The sequence below is a fragment of the Peromyscus eremicus genome, chromosome 6, assembly GCF_949786415.1.
Source record: "Peromyscus eremicus chromosome 6, PerEre_H2_v1, whole genome shotgun sequence".
Lineage (NCBI taxonomy): Eukaryota > Metazoa > Chordata > Mammalia > Rodentia > Cricetidae > Peromyscus > Peromyscus eremicus.
This window is the reverse complement of record NC_081421.1, coordinates 21,056,160-21,061,740: the sequence shown is the minus strand read 5'-3', so window position 1 is coordinate 21,061,740 and position 5,581 is coordinate 21,056,160. Positions and strand designations below refer to the sequence as shown.

Below are 5,581 nucleotides of genomic sequence, written 5' to 3'. Positions count from 1 at the left end.
ATTGGCCCAAGTGCTGCATACACAGCATTTAGAAACAGCTATGCATGCATTTCTTGTAAGAAAAAAAATTAGACACTCTATAATATCCTATATGGATGGAAGAATTAGAAATAAAAATATATTCACAGCTTGACAAGTGGGTAGTAAAATATTGATTTTTAGCTACATAAAATAGGTAAAATACATGGACCTGGGAAAAAGCCATGGGTAGGAAGAAATCGTGTATTATAAAATGAGAGAGGACATGAAGCACACTGAGAGCAGAGTGGACAGGTTGCTCAAACAAGCTCTGAGCCCATCAGGTATCCTGGTTTAGCAGAGCCTGGGTTGGTGAGGAGGACCAGCCAGCACTTCACTGTGCTGGAAGTTCTCTGTGTCCAAGAGCGTATAACACACAGCCTGAGGCTTAGGGGACCTGGTATTTAGACACTGTAGTCTAACTGTGTCTTTAGACACTGTAGTCTAACTGTGTCTTTGGTGTCTCTGTCTCAGAATCTTACATGATAAATATAGACCCTGTCAGTCTTCTAAGAAAAGCTCTCTCAGGCACCTGAAAGGCAAATCAGCCCCAATGGAGAGTCTGTTCTCTCTACAAAGAAAGGCAGCACCAAAGTTGGCATAGCCTTGTGCTTTTACTTGACATCTCTGAATTTCAAGGAACTTAGTTCTTGACTTACACGCAATAATGTCTGCTCTGCTGCCTAACCAAGGCTACTGAAAAACAAAAAACAGGAAGTTCAAAAGTGCTTCACAAATATTATGTGCCAACATGAAAAGGAAAACATATTTAACATTGGTCTGACACTGGGTACAATGGTGTTTCAAGAAGAACAGAGAAGTAAACAGTAAGAAACTGTCTTTGCACATACTTATAGAGGTAGTGCATGGGTAAAAAATCTAATGCCTTGCTGTCTGGCTGCTAGCTGCTTGGGAACAATGTTAGAGGGCCACACTGGAAAGTTATGTGCATTCTAGTTTCTCCTGTCATTGAAAGAGTCTATGGTACATGAAAGAGCTTGGAGTAGGTGAATACCCTCTCTAAGCAATGGCTTTTGTCTGTCTGATAGTGTTGTTAGTATCTGTCTCTGACCTAAAACAAGAAAACCACTGGTTTTCCATTGAGAACCTTCTCAGACTGCAACAAGCAAATGAATATCATGGGCATCCTCCAGCAAGTCTGGTGTAAGAACTGGCTTTCTAGATTTCAGACAAGCTCCAGAGTGGTGTCTATGTTTCCAGGAATGGATATGGCATTAACTTTTCCTGGGGAGAGGTGAATAAACATCTGTTTATTCCAGATAGTGCACCAGTGACAGATCAAAATAATACAATAATAATAATAATAATAATAATAATAATAATAATAATAATAAATTCCACCCATCTAGCTCAGTGAACCAGGGGGCTTAACTGGGGTAACTCATAGGAGCATGGACAGTGAGTTCCTTACAAGGGCATGGGTAACTTACAAGCAGCTACACTACCAAAGAAAACTCTCCCCTGGGAGAGCAGGATCCTCCTGAGACTGTCCATGTAGAAACATGAATAGGCCCAATCTTGTGAATATGACATGGTAATTGTACTGTTGAGAGTTCAGAAAGGAATGGCCATACTACATCCAGAGGATAGGATTCCACAACAGAATACACTTGAAACAGCATGAAGAAAAACCTAAAGAACTAAAGATATCACTCAGTTTGAGAATAGAAAGTACTTTAATTTAAAACTCTAAAACAAGATATGAGAATGGAAGGCCACCAGATCTGCTCAGTACCATGAGAAGTGTGAGTTTTCACTCCCCACAAAAGTATCTTTTTAATTTTTTTTATTTACTTTACATATCAACCACAGTTTCCCCTCCTTTCTCTCTTCCCGTTCCCTACCCCAACATCCATCCTACCCCTCCCCAAATCCACACCTCCTTCTCCATTCGGAATGGGTAAGGCCTGGCATTGGAGTCAACAAAGCATGGCATACCAAGTTGAGGCAAGACCAAACTCCTCTCCACTGCATCAATACTGAGCAAGGCATCCCACCATAGGGAATAGATTCCAAAAAGCCGGCTCATGCAGCAGGGACAGGGCCTGATCCATAGCCATGGGCCCCACAAACAGACCAAGATACACAACTGTCACACACATGCAGAGGGTCTAGGTTGGTCCCATGCAGGCTCCGCAGCTATCAGTCTAGAGTCCCTGAACTCCAACTAGCTTGAGTCAGCTGTCTTTGTGGGTTTCCCCTTCTGATCTTGATGCCCTTGCTCATATAATTCCCCCTTCCTCTCTTCAACTGGACTCCTGGAGCTCTGCCCAATTCTTGGCTGTGGATCTCTGCATCTGCTTCCATCAGTTAGTGGATGTAGGTTCAGGCACCCTCTCCACTATTGCTAGGAGTCTTAGCTGGGCTTGTCCTTTATCAAAAGCTTTTCGGGTGCCTGCCCTGAAAAACTTTCTCCCAGAGTCCAACGAAGGCACTTACAAGCAGCAGGATTCTAATCTTAAGGATATCAAATAAATCTATGCACACCATGCTCTCTTAGTCCATCACTTTATTATTCTAAGTAAGCTTTCCGGTCTCTGCTTTTCTCTGTTTGTTCTACTGCTTTTCTAAGTCTACAGCTTCTTTTCAGTTCTCATTCTTAGCTCCTCTCTTGCCTGATTCCTTACATTTCTCACTGGAGACTCCTTGTAATCCTGAGAAGTTTCAAAACCCTCAAGGTCATTGTCTTCCTGAAACAGACAATAAGGAGCAGTGCCATTACCATGGTAACGCAAGGTCCAAGGTCTCAGGACCAGAGGGAGGAGGTGCAGTGCCCAGTGCAACAAACTCTGAAACATAGGGCTTTTATTTTGTTTGTTTTTCATCAGCAAACTTGGCAAGCAAAGAATTGGCAGGCTTTTCTTAGGGTATGTTGTGTTAGTAGCCTTGGTGAGACACCTGTAACTTTGACCTTTTGCATGACTGTAATGTTTTACAAAGCCCTTTAGTCTAGTTTAAACTTGCTCTGAAGTAAAATTGAGCTAAATGTGGGCAGTTTGTGTTAGACTGAGGAGAGATTATTATTTCCTGAGTCACTGTGAGCAAAAGGAACAAAGGAGGCTTTAAGTGTCTACAGTATTATGGGGAAATATATCTGTTTATAAAGCATATCCTAGGATATTTTCCCTTTTTAAAAGAAAATACTTTATTACATCATGAAAAAAGACATCTAACAACTAGATTCATACTTGATGAATCTAAAAAAAAAAACTGATTGTTTTTTCATTAGACTGTATGTGGGCATCCTGTTCCCATGGAAATAGAAAGATACTACAGCTTCTAAGTATTGCACAGTCTGAAAAAAAAATCAAAAAAAAAGGAGTGGGGAGAAGATCACATGATATTGGGAACCATCTCACATTGTGAAAAATCTACCAAGAAACATTTTAAAAGGAAAACCCTTTGTTTCTACGGTAGCTTTAGTTTGTAGTTCTTGAAATGACTGTGTTCCACTGAAGACATCTCACTAACAAGAAGCTTCATTTGAGCAATCCCATGTGCAAATATTAATAGAAAAATATATAAAATAACGCATCTCTTGCCATCACCCTGACAATCACGGCCATGTTTTAGAGCACTGTTCTGTCTGAAAAAGTGTTAAGCTGTGAGTTTGGCCTGAAGCTCCATCTCTGCCCCCCGTTTGAATGCAACATCCACTAGAAGCTGGAATCTGCTAAAATCCTGGTTGAGGTCCGGCGGAGTAGGGGGAGGAGTGCTGAAAAGACCACTCTGAGGGTTTGGATTCAGTCCAAATTTCCAAGCATCCTTTGGGTGCATGAGAGAGGTGTCTGTAAAGTTGCTGGCTGTTATTTGCTATACATCTGTGCTCTGTCCCACACCGACCGGCTGGCAGAGGGAGAAGGGCCCATCTTTCAATGCAGTCACAGTGGTATGGCAGATCACTGATGGGCGAGCCAGAATGAATCCCAGGGAGGAAGGCTTAGGAGACACTGGCCTCCCTGGGTTTGGGTTTGGTCCAGCTGTGCAGGAATGAAACGGGTTCTCATCTAGAGTTGGCATGAAGTTTTTGATACCTGTCGCATCTTCCACAGAGCTAATTTCTGAAATCTTGGCCCCAAGGCGGGAAATCGTGAACTGATTTGGATCTTTGCCATCCTTTCTCAGCATGTCTGGGAGGAGCCTGCAGTGTGGACAGGGGTGTCTGCTGGGAGAGCAGTGCTTTCTCTTGCTTGGAGGGATGTTCATACAGCCAGTCCCGCAGAATCTGAACAGACTCCTTGAGCAGATTGCCTCTCTTCCTTCTCTTGCCAGAGGCCGCTGAGGAGAAAAGGTCCATGGGAATATCCATGTTGTCCTCATCCTCAGTCTCACTGCCGGATACTGCAACAATGCCCCTTTTGCTTTTCATTCTGGAACTCCTGACCCAGCGAGAGGTGAAGCTGGGGTTCCTAGGGGCCAGCAGTTGAAGTGGTGGGGGAAAGAGAGGAGGGGGGCAAATATATTTTCTGTATATCGAAATTGTGCAGCTAAATGAAAAGTCATCTTCCTGGCCACCCACAGATTTAGTTGCCCATGAGACTGAAATGTAAACATGAGGTTGCATATACAAATTACATGAAAATGCATGGTAATGGGGAGATATCATAGTGTAAATGCATAAGAAGTTTACAACAAGAAACAGCCAATTCTTTCAAAAAGCAGTAATTCCAAAATGCCTTGCATGATGATTTCTCTACCATAACCCTTGGTTCTGAAAGGTTGACCTATTGAACACTAGTTGTCGCCTGCTGTATATTCCCATGCCCTTTTTCTACCAACAGCTCCCAATAGTCCTGGTGGATTCCTGGGAGTTTCTGTGGCACCAGATTTCTCCCTAACCCTATAATAGTCCCTTCTATTAAGATATCGCTTTCACTGCTCTCCTTCTCCACCCTCTCCCAACTAGACCATTCAGATCCCTCATGTTCCCATCCCCTATCCCCTCCCCTCTACCCACCCTCTACTCCCAGTTTGCAGAGATCTCATCTATTTTCCCTTCCCAGGGTAATCCATGAGTCCCTCTTGGGGCCATCATGGTTAATCCAGCCTTTCTGGGCTGTGAATTGAGGCTGAGTATACTTTTGTTTACAGCTGATATCTAATAATAAGTGAGTACATACCATGTTTGTCTTTCTGGGTCTCGGTTATCTCACTCAGGATGATTTTTTTTATACTTCCATCCATTTGCTTGAAAATTTCAAGATGTCTTTTTTTTTTTAACTGCTGAGTAATACTTCATTGTGTACATGTACCACATTTTCTTTATCTATTATTCAGTTGAGAGGCATCTAGGTTATTTCCAGATTCTGGCTATTGCACACAATGCTGCTATAAACATAATTGAGCAACCATCCTTGTGGTATGATGCCTTGGGTTTATGCCCAAGATTGATATAGCTGGATCTTGAGGTAGATTAATTCCCAATTTTCTGAGAAACTGCCATACCAATATCCAAGTGGCTGTACAAGTTTGCACTCCAACCAGCAGTTGAGGGAGTGTTCCCTTACTCCACATCCTCTCCAACATAGGCTATCATTAGTAT

The 5,581-nt window shown here is 42.6% G+C and overlaps 1 pseudogene; it reads right to left on the bottom strand.

Moving 5' to 3' along the window:
- Positions 1–3,636: 3,636 nt before the first annotated feature.
- Positions 3,637–4,408, bottom strand: LOC131912377 (homeobox protein TGIF1-like; annotated as a pseudogene).
- Positions 4,409–5,581: the final 1,173 nt, after the last annotated feature.